The sequence below is a fragment of the Falco cherrug genome, chromosome 13 (genome assembly GCF_023634085.1).
Source record: "Falco cherrug isolate bFalChe1 chromosome 13, bFalChe1.pri, whole genome shotgun sequence".
Classification (NCBI taxonomy): Eukaryota; Metazoa; Chordata; class Aves; order Falconiformes; family Falconidae; genus Falco; species Falco cherrug.
In genome coordinates this window covers 5,748,715-5,774,415 of record NC_073709.1, presented here as the reverse complement: position 1 = coordinate 5,774,415, position 25,701 = coordinate 5,748,715, and the positions used below count along the sequence as shown (strand labels likewise).

The 25,701-nt window shown below is 42.9% G+C and overlaps 1 long non-coding RNA gene across 12 annotated transcripts in view; it reads left to right on the top strand.

Moving 5' to 3' along the window:
• LOC129737253 (uncharacterized) overlaps positions 1-25,701 on the top strand; it is a 229,998-nt gene that overhangs the window by 38,339 nt on the left and 165,958 nt on the right. For 9 of the 12 annotated variants that reach the window (XR_008734923.1, XR_008734921.1, XR_008734925.1 and 6 more), the window contains exons 2-3: positions 10,809-11,004; positions 15,719-15,878. This is a non-coding gene — a long non-coding RNA (uncharacterized LOC129737253). Of the gene's footprint in view, positions 1-8,037; positions 8,201-10,808; positions 11,005-15,718; positions 15,879-25,701 lie in introns of those variants that run through there. The other 3 variants (XR_008734922.1, XR_008734924.1, XR_008734918.1) reach the window with 2 other exon arrangements.

Here is a 25,701-nt window from a genome sequence, read left to right as displayed (position 1 = left end):
TTTGGTCACTGGGTTTCTATACCTACAGTGGAAGTGTTCCAGAAATATGTAATAATATAAAACGTTGTTTAGTTGCTGTTCTGTTAACAACGTGGTATTATCCATGGCAGAATTCACGGCCACTTTGCACTGACCAAAAGGAAGAGCAAAAGTCCCTCTGACTGTGGTTTTGTTACAGTCCTTTAGTTGCACCATGTTGGATAAAAAGCTTTCTTGAAGTTCTTTGGGGAAAGTTCACGTGATTTTTCAACAAACTTGTTTGGGGTGAGTCTTGGATGTCTAGCAATTTGGGTATAAAATTAGGGTTTTGCATAATATCAGCTCAAAGTCACGTTGGTCATCCTGCATGACTCAGAGGGCTGATGGTTGTAGTTCCTCCTCACTCGAAAGGCTGAAACCATCCCCTAGTCACAGAATACCATGACCACCTCTGTTTTCCAGAAACTTGGGCATAGGTGGACTAAGATCAGAATTTAACATGTGAGCGAGAGGTATGTTGCAGTTGTTTGCTGGAGATGGATTTGGGTTCCTGATTTTAAGTACCTACTCTTGACATTTTTGTAATTGTGTGAATGCCTTGAAAGCGATGAGCAAATTCCCTTTGGCCTTAGTGGGCTTCAGAGGAGAAACCCTGCTTAGTGAGCGGAAAGGCAGATGCAGAATCCAGCACTCTGCTCTTTGCCACCAGAGTCTGTCTCCCTCCTCTGTATATCGCTTGAACACAGACAAATAAAAATTCAGGGACTTGCGCCACACTTTCTTCATAATGCATGTGTACAAATATTTGCATGCAGCAGTGGTTCAAAGGAGCTTGAAGATACTATCTTAACTGTGGTGCTTTCCCGGACCATTGCTGTGCTTTGCCTTTGTGAATAAAGGCAGTAGTGTCTGCAGTCAGGAGATCTCTCATATAGATTTAATCTGGCTGTTTTCCTCTCTAGGGAGCAGAGTTGAGGATAGTGAAGTTCAAGGTAGCGTGTGTTTGAGTTTTGTAAGCAGAACAGACATGGAAATTTGAAGCCTAAATTGCACATTCCAGCCTTCTTATGGAAATGGTGAGCAAAGAGGAAGCGGAGCCTTTAGTACTGAACATGCGCCAATTTTTAAATACTGATACAGATCTAGAGAGTTTATTTATAAGCACTTCATGTGTATATGTGCACACACGCACACACATGCTTATATGTACACATGCCTATGTGTAATGTTTATAAACAGCGCATTGCCTATCTCTCTGCTTATAGATTCTATTGATGATTGCTTTATTCATCTTGTGGCAGACCCATTTAAATGAAAATATGTTCTCCATTTCCTTGCTACTATAAATTCTGTGCTATGGGGAAGTAGTGAAGTGCACTAGCTATACATCCATGGAGAAATGCCCTGTTGAGGAGTATTATACAGGGAACAATTGACAGCCCTTCACTTCAGTGGGTACATTTCTCTGTACAGCTGCATCACCACTAATGATAAATGAGTAATGTTTGATAGCTGGCTCCGTTGCCTGACAGCTACAGTTTTGGCCAGAGGGCCACGACAGGCTTTAGACTTCTGTTCAAAATGAGTTAAACATATTAGGTATTACGAAGCCACAGAAGCCTCGAGAATGAGTGCTGAAATGAGTTATCAAGGTATGCTCCTGGGTACACAACTTGCAAAGCAGATGTCATTCTAATAATGTGTGATATAGAACATGTCTGGCCTAAACCCTGCTGGATGAAATATGAAGCCCCGTTGGTGATATTTAATACCATTTTATGAGGTGCCATCTTATAAAGACAATGCCCGCCTTATGTGGAATGCTTAAGGTATTTTGCCAAAGGCACTGGGAGGTATCTGAACTAAGTAGAATTTTTATTATTTTATAAGCCTTTACTTTGTAATATTTCTGTTTCTACATTATTGTGGTACTAGCTGCACTAACCCTTTGTCTAGTGAACTTCATGAGTGGTTTACTGATAGATTGACTGATAGCCATGGCTGCCTGTGGATGTAAAGGCCAGTTCCTACCTAAATATATTCTTAGGAAAATAATAGAGTAAAGTAGAAAGCAGACTTCAAAAGGAAATAAAGCTTTACAGGAGGCACTCTTGGAAAAGAGCTCCTTCAAGCTATGAGATCCAGAGGTTTTGGTGTTTTTTAAAGGAGTAAGGCCTGGGAAGGTTGTGAGTTTGTGTATTACAGCTGCGGCATTCATTTCGACTTGAATTCCTGTTGTAAACTTTGACTTCCTGTTGAAATTTCTGGACCCCTTTGCCGATATCCCAAGGACATGCGCCGAGTTGCTTAGGTTAAGGAAGATGACAAGTATTTTCGCTCTCCAGTTCTCTCTTTATTTACATATTTTCATGTAACGTTGCTTTTATGGAACAAAATTGCCTCCTGTTCAGGTCTGTTGGAAAGCAAAGGCAGAATGAGTGCAAGTGGTTATTCTGAGCAAATTAGGTGTCTCCTTCTCGGGATGCACAGACCATGCTGACAGCACTGCTGAGTTAAAGACCCCGGTGGGGGCAATACTTACATTTCAGTGATGCTGAGTCTGTGCAAATGGGCTCAGTGTTGAGATCCCATCACCACTGCTGCAGGATCTGGTCCAGTGCAGCAAGGGCATAGTTTTCTTGTCTTCATCCTACATCATTCTGTATGTCACAGTTCTTCTCGTTTTCCATGTTCCTCTGTTTTGCCTCTCCCAGGCAAATAGTACCCATGGCCAAGAAAGCATCCACTCAAAGTGCTCACCAGGAGAGGCTGATGTGCCCCAGCAGCCACTTTTGCTCAGTGGGATGATCCAGTGGGGTGTCTCTTGCAGGACAGGCTGGACACCCTGTTCTCCTCTCTTGAGGGTGTCCTGCTCAGCCACAATCTGACTGTATGAACCTCATGGGACCAGATCCCTGTGACTACTTCTGCCAATTCGTTTGTCTTGATAAACAGCAGCGCTAAAGAAGTTACTCTGCTTGTTGTGCCAGGAACCGCCATGTGCAATTTCCAGCTTGAAAGACATCCCTGTGCTAAAATATGTGGTGGATCTTACTCTTAATCCTAATTCTCTCCTTCTGTCTCTCCAGCTAAGTGATCTCTTGATGTGTGGTAGTGCAGCCTGATGCGAAGAGGTGTTAGGTTCTAATTCCCTCTGTTAAAATCCTACTAATTTTTTTTCCCTTGAAAAGCTTGCTTTCCCTTCCAAATGCATCATCCTGTGAGCCCAAGGTTTGCAGATATTCAGATTCATCTTCCTTTATACCATAAATATGCCATATATATATAATCCATTTGGACACTGGCAAGTGATGACTATCAGAGGCAGAATGGGTACTGAGGGGCCCATAGTTATACAGTAACATCAGCTTGGCAGCAGCTCATTCATCGTGCTAGATGATCTGTCCATCTCCCTGTCGATGGCTTGTAGCACATAAAATACAGACAGAAAGTCAGACCAAATATTTTGCGTGCAATGCTCTTTGCATCTCAGCCCGTTTTTTTAAGCCTCAGTTTTAAATGCACTCATGGACCAACTGTCTGGTTGAGACACTGCTTTTTGAAAGAAATGTGTCTTAGAAATTCCTGAAAGTCGCTGTTCAGTGTATGACATGTCAAGTTACATCTGCTGTGTCATGAAACATCAGCATGTTGCCAAAGACCATAATGAAAGGTGACAAGGTATGCTGTAAACAGTTTTGGTCAATGTTTTTGTTTATCCCAGAGCGAATTTCATGCAATATGATGATCGCAGGGAGAGTTCGGCCTCTGTTTCATCACTCAGCAAAACTTTTGCCTGTGGTAATCATCCAAATGGCGCTGAACATTCTGGACATGAGGGCAGGTTAGCCTTCAAGCCAACGATTGCAAAATGCTCTTGGGATCACTGTCCCTGCCCCAGCGCATGTGGTGGTGGGTCTGTGCTTAGGCAGGCCCTGGCTCTTGGCAGGGTTAAGGAGCGCCAAGCGGCATTTCCCCCCAGCCCCAGCTGTGTCCCACTACCCACACAGGTGCTGCACAGGGAATTTCCCCCTCGGCCCCCTGCACATGTGTGCCTGGGCACAGGGCTCCCTGAAAGGACCTATGTAGTAGAAGCCAGGGTTCCCACGGTGTGCCAGGGTGCTTGTTGGGCTTTCTTTGCCTCTCAGAGAAAGCTCGTAAACTCATTTGCAAATCCTCCTTTTGAGCTGTACAGGTGGCTCATGTTTATCAAGGTTTTCTACTTGGAGCTCATTTCCTTAAAATCTGTCCTTATGTTTGCTACAATCCACACAGTCCCTGTTCCAAGCTGCATGAGGCTTTTAGCTCCTTTTTCCTCTAACCGTTTTTTGCCTATATTGTTGCAGGAGTCAAATAGGGAAATGCACAGCGCTGGGAGATTAAAGATGTAAATTTTATAAACAGAAATCAAAGATCCTAAATCCTGAGCAAAGAAAAGCCAACGTAAGTATGAACATTAAAAAACATACATAAATAGTACTTCAAGGCTGAATATGTTAAATTATTCAACAGTTAAGTCATAAGTGTTCTTAAACTTAAGTATAAAAATGCCCTTGACAATATTTCATAGCTGTGCATTTCTTTAAAATATTTAGCATTCTCATTAAAGAGAATGACTTTATTTTATATATTAGTTACACTCCTGCTTGTTAATATGAAGGAATTTAGTAGCAAAGAGCATTCTTATGTATATAAGCCAAAGACAATTTACATATAAAGTTGGACGACTATTCACTTTTTATTTATTCCTGGATCATCTGCATCCACGCATAGCTATAGAGCATTTAAACAAATTTGTTCCTTAATGTGTAGTATTAAAATCTCCTGCCCCAAAATACAATTTGCTAATGCCATCACAAAGACAGGTTCATTCAAAGCTACATGGAAGTTCTTGCCTTTGAAAGACTTAATGAACCTTACATTTTTGGTATACTGCACAGTGTAATGCCTGTTACATATTCATGGCCAGAATGGAAGATTTCCTTTAACTCTGAGCTTCCTGGTCTAGTTCACTGTAAAACATTGTCAAAAGTCACAAGAGACTTTCACTGAAAATTGTGACTCTTGATAGCAGGATGTAATGGGGAGCTTTAGAATAGAAGAACCAGTGGTATATGTGCCCAGGGGGAATCGTTCTGACAGACAAATGGATGGATAATACAGTTTTTGACATAATGGGATGAAGAAGTTTATGCCAGAAAGAACTGAATTAAAGTTATTACTTTAAGGAAATTCTGAAGTTCTCAAGACCCGTGGTATTACCTGCGTGCATTTCGTTTCACTGCATCTCTGCATAACAGGTTTTTAAACAGGGTTGGTTGTGCATTGATTTATAAGCTTACTAACAAATCTGCAATAAAAATTGGAGTTACTTTCCTGGAAGTAACCCCAGTAACATAATTTTACAGGCTGTTTTTTGGGAGCAGGATTTTTTGAATTGTCTGATTTTTAAAGTTCTGTGTAATCAGTTTGCCTCTCAACTCCCTTTTGTAAGGACAGCAAAACAAAAAAGGCTATTATTCTGAGTTTTCCTCTGGAATAGTAGGAGATCGCACAAAGCTATATTATTTTGTATACATTTCTTTTTCTCAGTGTTTTGTGAACTCTGGAAGTCAGCAGCTCTGAGGTCCCAGAGCCCTGGTGAGACACAGAAATCGGCTGATGCAGAAACCGTTGCAAGATCAAGGCCTTAGTTAATCAAGGCCATTCAAAAAGGACTGTACGTTTTTCTACTTGTTATTTTTAGGTGATCGCAGGGCTGAGCTGTCAATCAGACACATTTTTAGGGGTGTTGTGCATGTGTGCGTGCATGTGCATGTGTGCACCCAAGGGTTTGACCGCAGGTCTCTGGAGAGAGGATAGTGCAATAACAGCCTCTCTACCCCGAAGCCTCTGTTTGAGCTATGTTTCATTTTAGCTGGCAGTGACTAAGCCAACGGCTAAAATGCAGAAAAAAGTACAGCAGAGAGGCCCTCATAATGGCAAAGATGAAAAATGTGTTAGCGCAGAACAATGAAGTGATGGTAAATCTAAGATGTAGGCACCAGTCACCACTTGTACCATGCTGTTGTCAGAAGTGTGTTGAGATATCTGAGAGAGCAGGCTGAGAAAGGGAAGCTAATTATACCACATTATTCACTTCTGCTCATTAGCTATAGTACAAAGGCCCTGCTTTTTATGTATATATTAAAGTGCCAAGGACTACAGGAAGAGATAACAACGTTTCTTTTGTCTCGCTAGTGGGTCAGTTCAGACAGAAAAATCATGTTTTCATGGACCTGCAACTTTCCATCCTCCAGGATTAGGCATTTTCTCCTGTGTCACCCCTAACAAACAGAAAAAGGCAACTCCCTCCCTCCTGACACTCAGGAAAGCCAAACTAAACTAAAGCAAAGCTCCCGCGCCCCTTGGCAATTCCTCCCCCAGTACCTGTGTGAGGGTGCATGAGATGGTTCTGGCCTTCTCCCCTCTGCCAAGCGTAGGCACCTGTGTCAATGAAAAAGCTCTTCCTATTTAATCCCTCTTCACTATATACCCTCAATAGCTCCAGGGGCAATTTGACAGCCACAACCTACGCCCCTGCTGACATCTGTCCACAGTTTGCATTGTCCCCTCACACTGCCACTTGCCCCTCCATCATCCTGAGACTGCAGATAACTGTCTGCTCTCCAGCTGAGTGTCAATGAAATGAATTCAGCTGTTTAATAAACTTTAGGTGGTATGTATAATGCATTCACTCTTAGAGGTTTTACCTGCCTCACTATCCTTGTATTGCATTTGGATCTGTAAATGAGCCATTAGGAAAAGATGAACAGGAAGGCAGAGGATTGGTTTATTGAAATTATTTATATATGAGAAATACCTGACTTTCAAAATTCATGGCTCTTTAATGCTCAAGTCACAGAGAACACATTAAATCTAAGAGGAGAGGAACAGGTATTCTACTTCCACACTAAGGTGAATGAAATCAAATTTGAGCATTGAAATCTGCCCTTCTCCACAATGAAAACTGCCTTGCTCTTCTAATTATGAGCATCACAAAAGTCACTGCTTCAGTGAAATACCCTGCAGCTACACAAAAGGATAGACTGGAGAAGCACACATCTACCAATAAGTGGCACTGAGCATCTACTCCATTTCTCACACAGGTTGGCATATCTCTCAGTGGTCCATCTGGTAGAATTGGATGGCATTTATCAGGAAATAATCCAATTGTGGCATGCCAAAACCTGAACATGAAAAGTACTTGTGCCTAGTGTCAATCATTCACCCTCTGACAGTTCAATAAACATCCTTTCTGTGATGGTTTTCAGGAACACTGACACCCAAAATCCTGGAAACAATGCCAGAGATGGAAATGACAATACTTCTGTGAAACATCAAAAGGGACCGACACAACCTGGCATGGATTTTGCCAAGTGTTGCTTAGCAATACAGTGTTCTTGTGGGCCGCTGGCGTGTCAGGATTAGCTGTGAAGGGAGTGATATTCACACCTTTGCTGAAAACGCATCCTTCCCAAATAAAGGAGTACAAAGTAGGGAAGTGCAGCATCAGCAGGAGCAGGGGATGCCACAGCCACAATATACAATTTTAGGCTCGCAAAAAGCCATCTACCCTTCCCTGTTGTCTTCCTCACATGGAAAGAGAAAGTGCCTCATCCAAGCACCACAAAGCCACAATCCTGTCCTGCCTCGCTCAGGGTCTCAGAGGGTACGAGGGGGTTTCAAGGACATTCCCTTTCGGGGCTGGGATCAGAGGGGTCCAAATTTTGCTACCAGCAGCTCTTGCAGGAGGTACGTGCAGGCAGAATGTGACCCGGACTGGGTTAGCTGCTGGTGCTCAGGGGATGATGACGGTGTATGGGAAGAAAGCCTGAACCTGGAATTGGGAGATGAATAACCAGTATCACTTCTAACAAGTATGAAACAGGGATGGTCATTTTAGCAGCATAATTGGTGGTAATAGTAAGAGGATGCAGAGAGCTCTTGATAACAAGAGAAAAAACTTGTTCACTTGCCACATTTCCCAAGACAGCCTATCTCCCCAGGTGCCTGGATGCCACCTGTGTCTCTGTAGCTGCCCATACCCCACCCGGTGAGGGATCCCAAAGGGCAAAAGCAAGATTTCCAGAAAAACAAAGAGTGCTTGGTGGCCAGAGGGAAAACGTACTATTTGATATTGCAAGCACCACTTTGCCACTGAGGAGGAAACTGAATTGGGGTAAGTGAAATAACTTGCCTGAAGCCACCGACAGACCTGGGAACTAAACTCTGGCCTCTTTAATGTGCCAAATCCTGGAGCAGAGGCTCACAAGGTCTAGCCAAATTGCCTTTTATCTGTGTGCCTAGTAAATGGGAGTGGGAGGAATGTCTGCATATCAAATAAGGGGGGTTTGTCCGTCTTGAAATTCCAGGTTTTCAGATCCAGGAATCAGCTGATGCCTGGAGCATATAAACTGCCTTTTTGGTGTGGCGAGGACAGACCCACAGGTCTAAACGCAGGCATGCCAGCCAAGCCTGTCTAAACACAAGTGCTGGGATCTGCTGCTAGTCCGGAGCTCGGAGGGAGGCAGCTGCTGGGGAAGGCACTTGCAGGGCAGTGCAGGTTTGCCACTACCCCTTTTGGCTCAGGACTGTCTAGTGCCTAGGCACCGCGGTGGTGGTGGGGCTGCAGATACCATGGAGAAGGTGCTTCTGAACAGACAGGGTGCTCTGAACAGAAATCCTGAGGTGTGCAGATTCTTATATATACTTATGACAGTTTTCCAGGGAGAAGTGCAAGCTAACTCCATCAGTGCCTTTGAGCCTTGACTTGTTAATTGGTATTACTTCTAATTCCCAGCTATATTTTAAGGTATGAACCTAAGGAATTTTAAAGTCATTATGTGGGTGAGGGACTGATAAAAATAAATCCTTCAGGTTTGAAAGTGGCAGAGAGGGAATAAAAGGTGTTAAGAAATCCAGGAGTTTTCAGCCAATTGGTTCAAAAAAGCATCCGGGTGGACTGCAGCTCCTGGAGAAAGGTCACTGATACTACTCTGGGTACCTCTTTTTATGAACTTTATGCATCACATAAAATAAATTTAAAGCAGTTTAATTTAACAGTCTAATTAGTCATGGCTTTTTCATCTTGTCTATTTAACTATACATGGAACAAAGAGAAAGACACAGGGCCAAATTCAGACCTGGCACAAATCAGCCCTGCAAGTCAAGGAAGTTGTTCCTGCTCATCCAGGGCTGAATGCGGATGCCGGTGGCCAAATTCATCTCTGAGGATAACATCCCTAATGTCTGGAGACTTGCACCGAAAATGAATTTGGCTGCCAGGAATTAACTCTCTGCAGAGCGGATCCTTGGGTCTTGGTGTTCAAAGCTTGATACAGGTGACCTGAAATGTGGGTGAAACAGTTGGGAGAAATGGTTTAAAGAGTCAAGATAGTTTGGAACAAAACTCCTCTGTGTGTTGGCTTCACAAAGGTTCATTGCAAGCATTTTCCTTTGCTTCAGTCCACTTAATTTACACTCCCTTTCGCTTTAAATTTCAATGTTCATATAATCTCACAATCTCAGGCAAACAGCAGTCACATGAATGCACTCTCCACTGGAAATGAGTGTCTTTCTACTGCCTTTGATGTGGTTATACTGGTTATACCATTATACTAAATCACGCCTTGTTCTTCAGCTCCTGTACGCAAACCCACAACATTAACCAGGTCTGGGTGCAGAAACATAAATCGATCCACATTTACGAAGGTGATGTTTCTGAGCAGATTTCCAGCTCATAAAGTCTTGGGCCAGCTAAAATCGAGACCTCTAAGTCCATAGTTAGATTCTGGTATTTGGGAGGGTTGCGATCCTGGTGCAAGCTTTCATTAACAAAACAAATTATTTTTCAAATATTGTAGATTCTAGCAGAAATCTACCTCCTATCAATTGAGACACAGGTCTTGTTTATTTTGTGATGTCCTTTTGCAAGAAAATGTACCAGGGGCAGGTTTCTATCTGATGCTGGCAGGCACTGGAGGGGCTTGGGGGGCAGACCGAGGTGGCTTAGCCACGTGTCAGCCCAACCCTGAGTGACACAACAGTCCTTTACAAACAGCTCTTTTCAAAGTTCCTGCAAGTTACCACTTCTTCAGCCAAAAATAACTGCAACAAACAACATGAGCACAATAAAGAAATTCAAATATATCTTAAACCACCTAATAATTAACATTGTTCAATTAGTCTTCTGGGTGCTCTGTGCTGCTGTGTGGTCTCCCTGGAGGCACCACCAGCACCCACAGCGGTGAGTTAACAAGTTCTGATTGTATCTTGTCCACGAGTCGGCTGCCTCACCACACTCCTTCTTTGGCCTGGCGTTCCTAGAAAGAACATCCACATCTGAGGACCTTCTCCTTTTTCCTGGTGGAAACTGATGAAATGCTCAGCCCTCCATTGTAACACATTTCAAGGTGCTGCCTCTGCAGGGCTGTGTGAATGTGGGGCTGAGCAGGGTGCTACCCCATGCACCCTTCCTGGGCACCCTGGCTGAGCTGGTCTCATTGGTTGTGGGCTGTGGGTCCCTGTTTTGACAATATAGTTTCAAGAGAGGGACTTCATCCTCTCTTTAGGAGCATCCACAGACATCAGTGCTTCCTGTCAGGTCCAGCATCTGTTTAAATTACTCCTGTTTCTTCTGAAGCTTGGTGTCACCAGGCTATCAGGACTTTTTATACATCTTTCTCTTACTACTTTAAATTAATGTTTCATTTAGCTTTTCCACAGCAATACACTCTTCTCAAAGTTTCTTGATGCTCTGATTATACTTTTATCCTTCTTTTCTTCAGGTTCAGCCAGCACCTGTGCAGACCCTGGACCTCTACGCTGTCAAGAAATTGCATTTTCCCATGAAATGCTGCACAATCCAAACAGCATTGCAGGAGAGAGACCCCAAAGGGAGTCCTCAGTGTGAATGAAAGGGACCCAGTAGACACATATAGCACAGGAACACATTTGGCGTTAGCCAAACACATCTATCTGTAGGTAATGCGAAATGTTCTCTTTTTACACCTGTATCTAAACACCTGTATGTAAGGATGAGGGGCTGCATCAGCTCCTTCAGTCCTGCTCTGCTGGAAGCTTCCCCACTTCTCAAAGCTTCCCACATCTTTGGCATTTCTTCTCCTGCCCCTCTGATGAGTGTCCTGCATGCACTCGCTAGAAGTCCATAGTGCCACCTTTAGAGATTTAGCTTTTTAGTTTCCTTATTGCTCCTGGCTTTTCTTTTCCTAATACCACTGGGGTTCGCCCCACGCTGGCTTGTGCACCGTTGCTGGATGGGCGGCTACTAACCCTCTTTTTCCTCTCCTGGCTGAGAGGGAAACACTGACCACAGCAGCAGTGCTTGGTGCCAGGAGGACCCTGGAGCTGGCGCTGCTGCTGCTGGCATCTGGCTTTCCCTGTGCCCCACTGCAGCACATCCCCTCCCCTGTATCGTTTCCCACACAGCGGGCCATTTTAATGTGCCATTTTCTGCAGACTCCAGCCTTCGCTGCTTTGTGCCTCCCTGACTTGGGACTGTTTTCTTGTAGTACTTTGTATGAAGTGTCTCACAGTGCTGCTTTCCAGGAACTGTTCTGGACACGATTAATTCCTCTGTGTGGCAAATTTTAATTGTTTTATCAAGGGTTTTTGTCTGAGTTTTCCAATATCTTTCCCTAGTGTTTTGCCTCAAATTCCAGCCATAATATCTTCCCTCTAATAAGGGACTCAAACCTGAAAACTGTAAGATTGGCACCACAACCTCAGGTTACTAACAGACTCTTTTATGGTTTCATCTGGAGTTCGTACCATGTTATTTCTGTCTGTTGAAAAATAAGATATTGATGTACTGCCTCTCTCAGGAGAGTGGAGGCTGAGAGCGGGAGGCAGACAGAGCGGAGGCGCAGTGGGGAGAAGGCAGGCAGCCGGGGGGGGCAGCAGGGCAGGGGAGGGGGCGGCTGGGGGAGCGGGGCCCAGGGCGGGCAGGCCTGGCAGCGCCTCAGAGAGTGGCTGCACAATGGGCAGGGCTGGGCTGGGCAGGGCAGGGCAGGGCAGGGCAGGCGTGTTTTCCTGAGCGGTAATGTCATGATGGCTCCTGAGGGCATCGTAATCTGCTCCTCAGCTATGCTCTTGCTGGTTTTTCCCCCTAAATACTCAATCTCCCACCGAGTGCCTACTGGCACACACACGTGTGACCCCCCAAACACAGGGTGGGGCAGCCCTCTATCTCGGCCTGCTCACTGTGGCTGCAGCTTTGGAGCAGGCTCGAGCAGCTCCAAAAGTCTCATAACCCCTGAGCTGTGTCTAATCAGGCAGCATCTGAGATTAATTGCAAGGGTTTTTCTCTACCCACCCACAGAGATAAATGCAGAGGAGCCAATTTGGTAATTGCCCTGAGTGCTGGTGTGCTTCTGAGTTGCTCCTGGGCCAAAGTAGGGCTGGGTGAGGGAATATTGGCCAAGATGTGGACTGAGCACTTGCTGCTGCCCCAGCTGATAAATATATCAGGGTGTCTTTAACGGGGCAGAGCCAGGGAAAGGGGTGCTAGAAAGGGCCTGGTGGGAGAGGTGGGCTCGGAAGGGGTCAGGAAGGTTGTCACAGGTGAACACAGTGAAGTTATAAATAAAAGAGGGGAAAGCTCTACCTTGGCTTGGCTTTGGCTCCCTCCTGCTTTCAAACAGCTTTGAAACCTGCTGTTGGGGTTTCCTACATTCCCTTGTACCAGAAAGAAAGGGGTAACCATTTTGCTTGTCACCTTTGAACTAGCAGCCATGCCTCAGGTGTGACCTTGGTGACAGTGACCCATCTGATGATGCCATTATCTAAAGGTGAAGTGCTCTTGTTTGTTTTTGGTAACCTACAGTGTCGTCAGGTTGGTGCAGGACATATGTTGCTGTGCCATTGAAGGTGCTGGGGTGTAAATAGAAATAAAAGGCTGGGTGGAAGCAGAGATGCCATTTGAAGTGGATGGTGCTTTACTGGCTATGGGTAGGTAGAGAGGGAAAAAGCAGCCTTGGCACCTGTTAGTGGCCATTAAAACCTCCCATGTTCTGCTAATCTGTGCTCGTAAAAAGGCCATCTGCTAATGCTCAAAGGTCATTAAGTTACCAGCCCTGTTTACTCCTCCAGTGCTGCTGGGCCAAGGCTTTCTGAGAAAAGAGGGCTTAAATGGTTATTATGGTGGCGCCTGCTCATGCTGCTGTATGGTTAAGGGTCTGTCAGTATTTTCATTAGAAACCCAGACTTTCAGGACGTTTTAAACTTGGCCATTAAAGTGCCTGCTTCTTGCTGCCTGTGCAGGCTGGAGTGTAGCCTGGCAAGTTTAAGGGACAGAGAGAATTTTTGTAGGCACGTGTGGGTTTTTTTATTTATTTTTTGTTTGTTATTTGTGGGGGGTTTTTTTATTATTATTTTTGTTTTAAGAACTCAATCCAGCTTCTGTTTTAATTTGGGGAATTGAGAAGTTCAGAGAGCTTTGGTCTGGGGTGCTCTGGCATCGCTGCTTTAACTCAGCCATGGCTGTGCTTTAGAGGGAGAAGTTTTGTGTTAGATTGTTTTATGGTGAAACTGCATATTGATTTTATATTTTCATTACAAGAAACAAAGCAAAAAAAGAAAAAGCATAGAAAACTTAAGACGATTTTATGTGCAGCTCTAAAGGGTACTTTTTTCCTAGAGGTGTGGGGCTGTACTGCCTGTTGCTGGTGGGGTTACAAGAGTCTGCAGGACGGCCTCCCTGTATAAATGACACTGTCCCCAAGCAGGCAGCATTTGTGTTTCTCATGGTCTGGAAACTGTGGGTGGGTTAGGGAACAAGCTGAGGCCCGAATGCTGAATTGCCTTGATTTCATAGGTTTTAGTCAAACATTTGAGGTTACATTAACATAGTTTTCTTATGGTTAAATGGAACTATCAAAAACTTCGATAATTCTTTTTTCCTTCCGAGACTTCCCAGTGGTAAAATGAGATGTAGCTGCTCGAGTTTTTATCCTTCATTTCTGATAATGACAGTGTCTGTCTCATAAAACCCTGCCTTTTATCTTCCCCAATTAACTGAGTCGCTGTACCCTTGTGCTGCGAAGTTCTGAGTGTGCTGCAGTCTTTTCCCAAGCACAGTCAAAGCACCTTTTCACCACCTCCGTGGGGCCAGCTTGTCCACAGCACCCACCCTCCAATCTCCTCTTCCATTGACATCAGTTTAATCTTTTGCTTTTCTGTATAACGTAAAGAAAAAACCTGGGTCAATGAATAATGAAAGCTCATTCAAAACCTAGAGTCTTACAGTTTGGTCTCTGCTGTCTTTTATTTTAACTGGAGCTTGTCTCACGTAACTGTTTAATTTTTTATTTTTTATTTTGTTAATGCATTCAGACTTTCTTTTGTGGATTTCATGGGGTTTTTCATCCAGGATTTAGGGAAAGTTCACACTGATGTCTGTGATTCGCTTGTTCTTCAGATTGTTTTTATTTCTGTTCCAGCTGAGCTCCAAGGCCAGCCAGGGACAGGATGCTGTTGTGCTGGCCACTGTGTGTAAATAAAGAACATGGACTGCCTTGGAGAGCTAAGGGTCATAAAAGAGCATGCAAAACAGAGGGAAGGAGTATATCTCACTTTTTCTTTTTAAACAGCCTTTCTAAACATGATGCTGAACTTTAAAAAAAATTTAAAAAAAATTAAAAAAATTCAAAAGTCTCCCTAACTCAGCAGAGATGTTTTTCCCAGACCCCTCTTCTTACCAGCCAGTCCTTCTTAAATCTATAACAACCCAACAGGTAGTTAAAATAGTCCTGACTAATTGTAACCAGGACTGCTGGCTTCTTCTGAGCTTTTGTTCTGATTATGCACCACAGCCAAAAGCTTCAGGAGGTATACAGACATAGTAGTTAGTCTAAGAACTCAAAACAAGAACAACTATAGGCCTGTTTTTAAAAATTTTATTTTAAGGGCTGGGTTTAGGGGTTTTTTTATTATCTTTATTATTAAACTGCTATAAAAGCAGACCCCAGGCCTCTGCTGCAGATGTGTCTGCCATGGGCCAGATAACCAGTTGGTATAACTCAGCATTGCTCCACTGACTTCATGAAAAGACTGAATTAGAGCATGTGTTACAAGTTGAGGTTTTAATTTAGATTTTCTTGAAACACAATAGAAGTGATAAAATTAGTGCAATCTCACACCCGTACTTTAACATCTACTGTTTAATTTTATTTTTTTTTAATAGTATGTCAAATGCTGGGCAGAACTCGTGAATGTAAAACATCTTCAACAGGCATGTGGTACAGCAGCTAGAAGTGTGACAACGGAGGGGTGTAGTGTACAGCAGAGTCACCTCCTCCCCCCTCAACCTGCAACGAGTGATGTGATGATCAGTAGCCTCTGAGACAGGCTTAGCCTGACAGAACTTGCTGGTGGCAATAAGAAGTGGAGGCTTTAAGCTAGTAAATTAATCAAAGAAAATGGATGCGGTTGTCATGATGGTATAGAAAGCCAAGCCTGGGACTCTCTGGGACAAGAGGCTACAGGAGGAATTGTCCAGTGGTACATACAGTAAGGTACTTGGAAAGGCAGTGATGCAGTGAACAGCCATTGTCGACACTGGAGTGGTGGGAATTGCCATTTTCCTCCCCGCTTTATCCCTCTGTTTGAACCAAGTACTAAAAAAGGTGTTTCATATTTTTCCAGTAGTCAGTACTTAAAATATTTTTATTCCTTATAGGTACTGATACAGTCTGCTTTGGTAGTACGCATGCAAGCAAACAAGGAAAGATACAGAAAGTAGAGGCGATTCCTTGGATGTCATGTTTTGCCGAGGCTGTAAAGGGGAGGAGGCAGCAATTTGTTGGGATTCCAGCTCAGCACACACAGCCAAATTGTTGGTGAGTTTTGGAGTTGAGGGAAAAAATATTTTGCCTGGGGAAGGCCAAGGGATTTCACTTTACAGATATGCTTCTATTTTACTGCATATATTTATTTGTCTGTATCTTGTTTCGGAGTAGGTTTGGGTAGGCTTGCTCCATAGGATTAAATCATATCCCAAACCCTCCTGGCTTTGTGACAGTACAAACATTATTGGATTTAGTTCCCTTCTGCTTATCCACCTCCCATCTTCCAAGATCCCCATTATTATTATAATAATCCCCACAAAACTCCTGCTCTGAGATCAGAGGGGTTTTCAAGTGCCAAAGCAATCAACAAAACATACCTGGTCCTTTTAATCTCCTTTAATCCCATCATGTGGGACTATACCAATAGATTATCATGTATCCAAAAATTCTTTCTTTGTAATGACACTTGATTTTTAGTTCACAATTTTCAAGAAACTGTCTCATATATGAAATAAGATGTACTAGGACCTTCTTATGCCATCAATAAAATAAAAGTTTGGCTTGAAAAATTATCTTTTGGAATAAAATAGAATAACAAAAATCCATCATTATCTATGTTTCAGAAAAGGATTGTGTTTTGTTTACCATTTTAGTTAGAAATGATGTATGACTACATCATAAAACACTTATATTAAAAAGATCTCACCCTGAATTCAAAATATATATTGTACTCTCTTATCGTCTAGTCATTTTAGAGTGAAAGTTAAAAATGCCCATCCTGTGGTAGTAGTTGCCAGTATTATATCTTATAGCTGATATATTCTTCTAATACTTTTACTTAAAAGGCCTATTACTCAGGGTTTGTGAGTGTAGACATTTATTTTCTTATTGAAAATGGTAATGCTGCAGATGCTGTTTTTGTATTTAGATTGGCATTTATGGTTTTCCCCTGGGCTGCTGAAGGTCAGCCCAACTCAGTCTCTGGAAGTTTGGGTCATATCTGTGTACCTTACTGAAGAGGGGGGAAATCTTTCCATGGGGAAAACAGTGGAGAACAGCAGCTTGCATTATTTTGCCAAAGTGTGGTCTATGCTTTCTGTTGGGTTTTTTGTTGGTTTGGTTTTGGGTTTGTTTTTTTTCTGCATATGTGGAAAAACACTCAGTTTTAAAGAAAATCAAGTGTTAGCAGAATAAAGGGTGGCCCGTGGCATGGTTCAAAGTCTTGAGGGCTTGAGCTGTCCAGGAGTTTTCACAAAAAATCCCTGTATCAGGAACAGACAATATGACAAAAAGCAGGAGACTGCAACATCCTGGTTTGATGTTTTAGAGATGAAAAGTTTCTCCTGCCTGAGGCATAATTTTTTGGCTTGAATGAGAGAGCCTAACCCTAAGGCGAAGATGCTAGGACCAAGATTCCGGTTACTGGTTTGAACTATGCAGAGCAGAGACTTACAGCTGACTTTATCGTGTCCTAAGTGAATGCCCTCACCAGTAAAAAGTGACTATTGTAAGTCTAAAAAAAGGAAAGAGGAGTTTTCTCTGGTGGTGGGGTTTTTATTTTGTTTCATTTTGGCTTTTCTCCTAAAGAATCTGGATCCATGCAGAACATCAGCATCTCTGAAAATTCAAAGTTTCACAAGCATGGAAAAAAACCCCAACCCTTTCCCATACATTTGATGAGGGTTTTTGACTCAAGTCGTAGAAGAGTGTAAGGCAGAATTGGGTAAAATCAGGCCAGGTGCTTTTATAGGAAAGCAAATGCTGGCAGATGGGGGAAGTCTGTAAAGTAACTAACCTGAACGCTGCTCTCTGGCCTGCAGAACAATTTACTGAAGGGGCGGTTAAATGGCACAGATTAAGCTCATTAATGGTTCAGATATTTGCTTGGTTTACACAATGGTGTCCAGCAAATTATATTGATGCTTGACAGAATTATTGTCATTATTTATTTTGCTATAAGCCAGATTTATAGATATTTGTAGCTTTTGTAAGACTAAACATAAGAAACATTAATAGCTTTACTAATTATATCACTGTTTTAGAGATATAAATAGTGATAAAAATGCCAAGTAAAGTGAGCTAGTAAAACATTTTAAAGAGAATTTTAAAGTGAGTTACTGATTGATGATCCCTTGGGTGAGTCTTAACTTTTGAATGTGAGAGAGGCTCTTCCCACTAGGGCACAAGTGCCTTTTGCCTCCATCAACTCTTTGGGGAGAGACAAGGAAGAACAACAGTTTTATTGAACGACTGATTATTAAATCAGATTGCATAATCTGAAAAATATTGAAATCCTATAATAGAATAAACTGAGAATGAACTTATTACAGCACAACAGGGTTTGGTTTTGGTTTTTTTTTTTCTTTTTCACCTTTACTTTGTCCTCAACCCTTCCTGTCTCCTGGATGCTTTGTCTGCACTTCTTTGTCTCTTATAGCACACTAAAATTGTAACCTCTTTAGAGCAGGAGCTGTCTTTTCCCTCTGCTGTATTACAGACATGTACAGGCCCTAGCACAGCACATCTTTGATGAGGTATTTGGGGTCCTAACAGCAATATGAATAATAATTTCATGGCTGTTAAAAAAATAAATAATTCTTCAATTGGTAGAGTGTCTATACAGGACTACATAGAAATTAAAAGTGTGTTTTTTACACAGCTGTCAAATGAAAAATCTGTTTTCCTATCTATTGATCCTGGTTTTGCTGTGAGCATCCTTTTAAGGAGGGAGATAATGAGTGAGAAAAGAGTTAATAAATGTTCAGCCGTTACCACAAGCATGAATGGAAATCCATCATCGGTTTAAGTGCTGGATGAGCTCTAGACAATAATCCAAGCCTGTTTGACCACGAGTAGTGCCACTGTGAAGAAACCCGCAGGGCCCTGGGAGCTGTGATCCTTAGGGATGGCACGCAGTTCCCTGCTTTTCTCTGATACACAGCATTGTAAAGCCCTGTGGTTTATTTTTCACTGAGTTTTGTAGTGACCTGGTTGAAACTCCCTTGAAGCTAGTGGAAAGACTCACAGTCCCTAATGGCCTTTGGATCAGGATTGTTGGAGTGCTTTCTAGGAGTAAACCACCAGTGGGAAATTTCTCCCAGGTGGGGGATTTTTTTTTCCTTGCCTTTTTTTTTCCTTGCAATTTCTGATTAATTGCTCTTCCTAACACAGTTGTGGATAGTGTATTGTAGGGAAGCGTTTTCCTAGGAGGGGGAAGTTGGGGCCCACCTCATCCATGGCAACATCTCATTGCTGTTTGATGTGATGAGCACAAGGGCAGTGCACTAGAGGCACAGCTTTACAGCAAACCACGCTGAGCTTGTAATGAAGATGGGGGACGTGATCCTGAACCCACTGAAATCCTCTGCATTTGAGCTGCCTCCTTGCACTGACAACAGGCTAAGCGAGTGACAGTGGGATTCATAGTCCTCATGGGGAAATTAGGATGATGCATCTCCACTGGGGCTGGGAGAGCTGAAAAGGTTTGGCACTGGCGCTGTACAGCACCCAAATGTTCACCGACACCATGCAAACATCTTGGCTGTGTAAAACAACGGGGAAACCTCATAGGAACATGTTTTGGTGAAAGTTTTCTGGAATTTCTTTCTAGTCATGCTGTAAATATCACAGGGACTATTCTCCCTTTGATCCCAAACTAGAGATGAAAGGGACAATTTGCACACATTTTTGAACTGTATAAAACATGTGGCTTCACATTGGTTCCAGAAACAGGCCAAGATGTAGGATAATCTTATTTTTTTCTGAAATATTTGAACTGTCTCTTCTCACCATGTCATGAAGCTGTGCCATAGCCTTAGAAAACAAACAAATAGAGTGTGCTGTGGGACTTAATTCTCAAAATGTGGGCAAAAGGAAGAGTCTGTTTGACTTAGGTTAGCAGAACTTTATACTCAGTGCTAAAATTCAAAGTCAGATCACTGTGTTGTTGCCTTATTTCCATCTTCTGTAATATACTCCATAGCACAGAGCTTAAACTTAGAATCTTTAGATGGGAGGTTATTTGACTTTTTGTGGGTTGAAAACATGGGGAAAAGGCTTCATGTGTGGCTCTAGCCTGGGAACAAACAAGATATCAAAAGCTTTTAATGTGTCCTAGTGGGGATGAGCATTTCAGGTTGAAACCTAATCAATCGGAAAACTAAAAAGGGGGGGTGGAGGGGTGTGTGTGTTCTACCTTTTTGTCCCCAGAAGTGTAAGCATATTTGTGGGGACTGCACGGGCTTCTCTTCCTCTTGGTGCTTTGGGAATGTTATCAGGTAGTTGGTCAACAGTGTGCAGTGGGAGGTGTAGGTAGCAGTGCCCCACATGCCAGGAGGACTTCTTGAGAGGACTTCTAACTCCTTCTCCGGTATCTTCGGCTAAAACCTCACCTCACAGCCAATTTAAGTGATCAGTGTCAGTCTGAAGCAGTTGGAAGTAGATAAGACCATGTTTCATCCACCTCAGCAGATGTGTTGTTAAAATACTGTATCATACTTTTATGAGCATGTTTGGGACCATTGCTTTCTACCTGCACTCAGGTTCATGGGCTTCCTTTGCTTTTACTCTCTTTCCCAAGAAGGCTCTTCCACTTAGAGATACTTTAAACTTCTTGGAGACCTCAGGATCTGGTCAGCTATCCTAAAAAAAAAAAAGAAAAATAAAAAAGACATCGGCCAGTCTATGACTGTAAAGCCCAGTTTACAGGTAAACCCAGAAATTCAGGAATTAAATTTGCCTTCAGTTGATATTTGAAAGAAATTATGAAAAAATAATGGGGTCTGAAGTGGTTTTATGATTGCCAAGAAATATCAGTCCTGAAGTTTCAGAAGGTTAATGACTGCCTGTATTGAGAAAGAATACAGCCCTGTCTAATTATCCTGCACCAACAAGGGTAAAGGTTTGGCAGTTGAGTGAGACTATATCAGGACTAGTTGAATAATGTCAATATTTTTTACCTCCACGCTTTTCTCCAAAAAAGGGGATGTTGCATCTTTAATTAACTGTTATATGAATACATTTCAGATAGACCCAAACACAGGGCAACTGTGTTTCAAAATGCTGTTTCTACATTTAAAATGTATTTGAAATGTAATTTAAGAAAAAAGATAATGGAAAAAAACCCTAAAATAACTCGAAACAAGCCAGAATATAGTAGCTCATCATTACACTAATATATCAAACAATATGAGCTTAGCTTAATTATCCCCTTTGAGAGTTGAGAAAACTAAGCACAACCTTCAATTTACAGCTGTTTGGTGCCGGGAACCTGAATTATTATTTAAGAAGAAGGGGGAAAAAAAAGTTTATTTATTGTGACCTACACTCAGTTTTTATTCATCATGGAAAATCTGTATATTCACAAATGAGGGCTATTCATCTGCAGACTGCAGCATTCTTCAGCTGTCCGGGGCTGCATCAGCCGTACTTCTTCAGCTTTTGTGTTCATCTCGAAGCCTCTTCATCCAAATTGTTCATCATCTTGATGGCGGAGCTTTATCTTGCTCTAGTGCAGCTGCATTCCCCTTATCCAAAGTGCTGAGAGATACAAGGGAGAGGGAGAGAGGGAGAGAGAGAGAGGCAGAATAGAAAAGAGAAAAAAGGAATGGCCAGTGCTCATATGAGGATAATTTGTAGTTTCTCAATAATAATAAAAAAAAAAGGAGGACAGGCTAATTACTGGCTTAACTAGGGCAGCCTGTGGATCCTCATGTCAAAAGGACTAGCGTAATTATTTGCCATCAAAGCACATTCATATTGTGGTACAAAAGAAGGGCCTTTCGCAAATGGATCTCACTAATAAACAGGGCTGAGAGGAGCATTATGTGTCTCCCTGGATGCAAGCGCATTAACACAGTGACATGGAGCATAACTCTCAGCCTGGAGAGGGGGGGGGGGGGGGAGAGGAAGAATGATAATTATCCCCCCTCCCCATCTTTCCTCTCCTTTTCCTTTGTGTTGGGCTAGCAAGCCGAACGCGACCCGCTGGAAGGCCCAAGGCAGGCTATTAGTGACCTCTGAGCATTGACAAGGTGGCTACACTCTTAAAAGCCCGGCTCTCCATGTCAGGAGGGTTGCAGGAGCCTGTGAGAGGAGCTTTAAATGGTCCAGCAAACACTTCAACCTTAAAGACACCTGGAAGGTCGTGACCAATTTAATGTAGATGAATCTGGCATAAAGAGGGCTTTTTTGAGCCCACAGACAAAAGTTTTATTTTCCCTTATTCTTTTTTTCCCCGATGTTGTTTTTTCACAGATCTTAGCATAAGAGATACCAGAGAAAGAGACTTGATTCTGGAGACCACTTCTGCACTCGCTGAGCAGATGTGGTGCCAGGCGGCCTCAAAGGCTGTGGCTTTTCATTAGGAAAAGTGAACAGGTTTGGAAAGAAAGAGAAGGGGCATGTATATACCTTCCAGGGATGTCTGCAAGCATTGACGCACTAACACATTTCTAACTCATGTGCATTGCAAAGTGTCTGTGTATGTATACAGATATATATGTTATATGTAAAGAGACTCTTTAGGTTTGGGGATTTTTTTTTTTAATACTCCAGCTACATAAGGCTATTCACCTCCGATGCCCATTGGCAGGTGTACCCTGGTTCCTTTCCTGCCAGCGGTTTATTTGTTGGGCCGGTGTCTGGTGCTGGCTGCTGCCACTGCAAACCGTCTCCAAGTGAGCCCATCACTTGCAGTGGATTAAAAGGCTTTGCAGTCAGTCTGGCAGAGCTGGTGGGAAGTGTTAGGCATGGTGGTTTGGCTTTCCCAGCCTCCTTGCTTGCTGCTGTGCAACCTCAGCACTCGGGTGCGTGAGGCTGCCTTGGCTGCACTGAGTTCTGTCAAGTTTTCCCAAGGAAATCCCTTTTGCCCATCCTCATCCTCTCAACAAGAGGAGGCACAGGCTGCAGCAGGAACAGTCCGTGCATAATGGGGATGAGCCACCCACCCTCAGCTCTCTCCTCTGGAAGATTTACAGGTTTTCAATGGGGTTTCTCTTGGTAATGCCTATTTTTTTTAGAAAAAAACCCTACTTTGAGGCCAGTGTTCATGTCAGAAGTTTTTTTTGTTTGTTTTAAGTAATCAGGGGTCTGCACGAGTTATGTGGTATAAAACAACTCTGCTGGTCATTGAAACAGTAAACTGGGATAGTCCTTTCTTGTGACAGCCTTGCCTGACACTAAATCACACAGTGCACCACTGGAAAGAAGAAAAGTATCAATACGAGTTGGGACTGCTTGGCACACAGTGACGTGAATCTGTGCATGCAGCCACATGTGACTGGGATAAACAGATTTTTGAATCCCAACTCATCTGTGTGACAAGGAGCTGAAAGCCAAAGTTGTTTTCTTTCCAGCACTCTTCTGGGTCATATCTAGGTCATGCTGCAGAGAGGAGCCCCTTTTCCTTGTCACAGCACTTGGGGACATTGTTGTCCATGTCACATTGATGGGCAGCAGCAGCCTAAGCCTACACACACCTGTTAGCATCGTTGGCCTCAGGAGCAGCTCACCAAGCCATTTGGTTTACGATAAGAGTTGCCAAATTGTCAACCTCACGTACTCAATTGTGAGTCAGATTTGAAAAATGATTAGATGAGTTTAAAATTTGTGGAGTTAAACCAGCAGCAGATCTTGTCCCCCCCTGCCCTCTTCTTGCTTGGTAACTTTAGAAAGAGTTGGATGCTTTCTCCATATTGTGTTTTGCAAGGAAAAAGAGCAGCAAACATGGGTGGGGGTGGGGTGGGGTGGGCGTGGAATTAATCCAGGAGGAGACTTTAGGACAGATCCCAGAAACCTGATGCAACTTCTAGTTAAGTAGCAAACATTGCCTATACAGGAGTAGAGATAAACTCTACACTCCTATCTAGGCTGGGTTTTGGGGCATGACCAATGTCTGTGACCTAAAAATGTCCAAATATTCACCTGTTCAGGAGCTGTAACAACCTCTCAGGTAGTGCTGATAGCAGTAGCACACCACCAAAGAGACTCAAAGTTGCTTGTGGTCTCCTCCTAGACATTTCCTCGTCAATAGCCCTACAATACTTTTTTCTGTTTGCCCTTATTTCCCAGGATTTTAGAAAATTCTGCATATAGCAAATTTTGCCTTTAGTTTACAGGAAGTTGTAACTAGGGACTTAATGGCAGAATTGGATCCACTGAGGTATGGATATACTGGAATATAAAGAACATAATTAATTTCACCTTAAAATAAATATCTCTAGGAAAGGGATTAGAGAAGTCAGCTTTATAAACTTGGGGGGGGTGGGGTGGGCTTTTTGTATTTTTAGATTAATCCAGGTGAACTTTCATGGCTTAGTTGTATCCAGCTGTACCAAGGACCAAGTGCTGATATTAGCAATAAAGACACCATTATTAATATAATTATATCAGTGTAAAGAAGGTTATAGAGTTAGCATTTGGTTTTTTTTTAAATTCTACGTTAATGATGACTTTTTGCCATTAACTTGCTCTTTTGCAGTATTTTATACACTTATATAGTATTTATGAACCTGGATATGTATTTCTAGTGTTGCCAAGAATAATCAAAGACAAATATAACAGTTGCAGGGTTTCTTTCCTGATGAAATTGTATTGCAGCTTCTAAACCCAGAGCTGGCCTCCAGCAAGGGACTGTGTCCTCTTAAAGTAGAAGTGTGCCGCTTGAACTTTGCTATCACATAATGCTTTCAAGGTTGCTTGTCTAAAGTGACTTAATTTGTACTGCAGAACTAGCCTTGTACCCGCAAATGCGCCAAAAGCCGCAGCGAGCCAGGGCAGCAGGGCTATTACTAATTTTTTATTAAAATCCCTTAGGCACACACAGAAGGCCCAAAAGCAGTTTTAATAATAGACAACATACAGCACATTTTTCTTGTATTGCCATGTAATCAAATCTAAAGCTTCTGTTCACTTTCTTTGTTTTACCTAGAGGACCAGCTTCCAATTTAGTTGTGGCCTGTACTAAACTGATTTTTCATTGTAATTAATGCCTACTTTGGCCTCAGCCACTTATACAACTTTCCATTAGAGGTTTGCAGCCATCCACAGAGTATTTCACCAAGTTACCCTCCCGAGCCTGCTATAGTTGCAATTTTTTGTTAAACTGTTTTTTAACTTTATTATTATTTTGCAAAAATGTTTAAATTACACAGCCAAATAGGTTTCTTTTTCCCTTTTATTTTCTTCTCTTTCCCCCCTCCCCCCCCCCCCCCCCCCCCCCCGCCTGCTGCACCTATTAAAGTGGTTGGGCAGGAGTCCAACTGGAAGGAAAGCCTTTAAGTGATTTCAGAAAGGGCTAGTGGAACTTATTTAGGCCTGGGGTCTGCTGTGGTTAATTTTCAGTCTGTGTTTTGTGCTGTCCATTTCCTCTGAAATACTACCTGGGGTTTAAGGTTCCTCAGCACAGGATGTTAATAGGCCTCTGCAAACATTCAAAAGGCAGCTTTCCCACCACTAACCTTAAAAAGATTGTGGCACTGGGCCCAGGGTCAGATTGAATAGATGAAAAAGTGTATGCTGTGCTTTTGCTTGCTCCTTGGACCTTTCCCTGTTGGCTTGCCTGACATTTCCAGTGACTTTTCTTAGTACCTTATTTTCCGCGTGCTTCCTAGAAAATTCTGCTTATTACCTTCTCCTATCCCCCCAACACCATTACTAAATCGGGAAGCACAACAATTTATAACTATGCTTTTCTGACTTCTTGGACTTTTCCCTTGCAGCCACAAGGTGCTGCTTCTGGCGCCCCCGATGAACCAGCCAAGCCCCTTGGTGTATAACCCATGTGCCATCGCCACTACCCGGTGTGCTTGCTGACACCATGTCTGGGGCACTCTCTGCAGATCTCTTGCATGCCTCTTACCAAGGGCAGCATCTC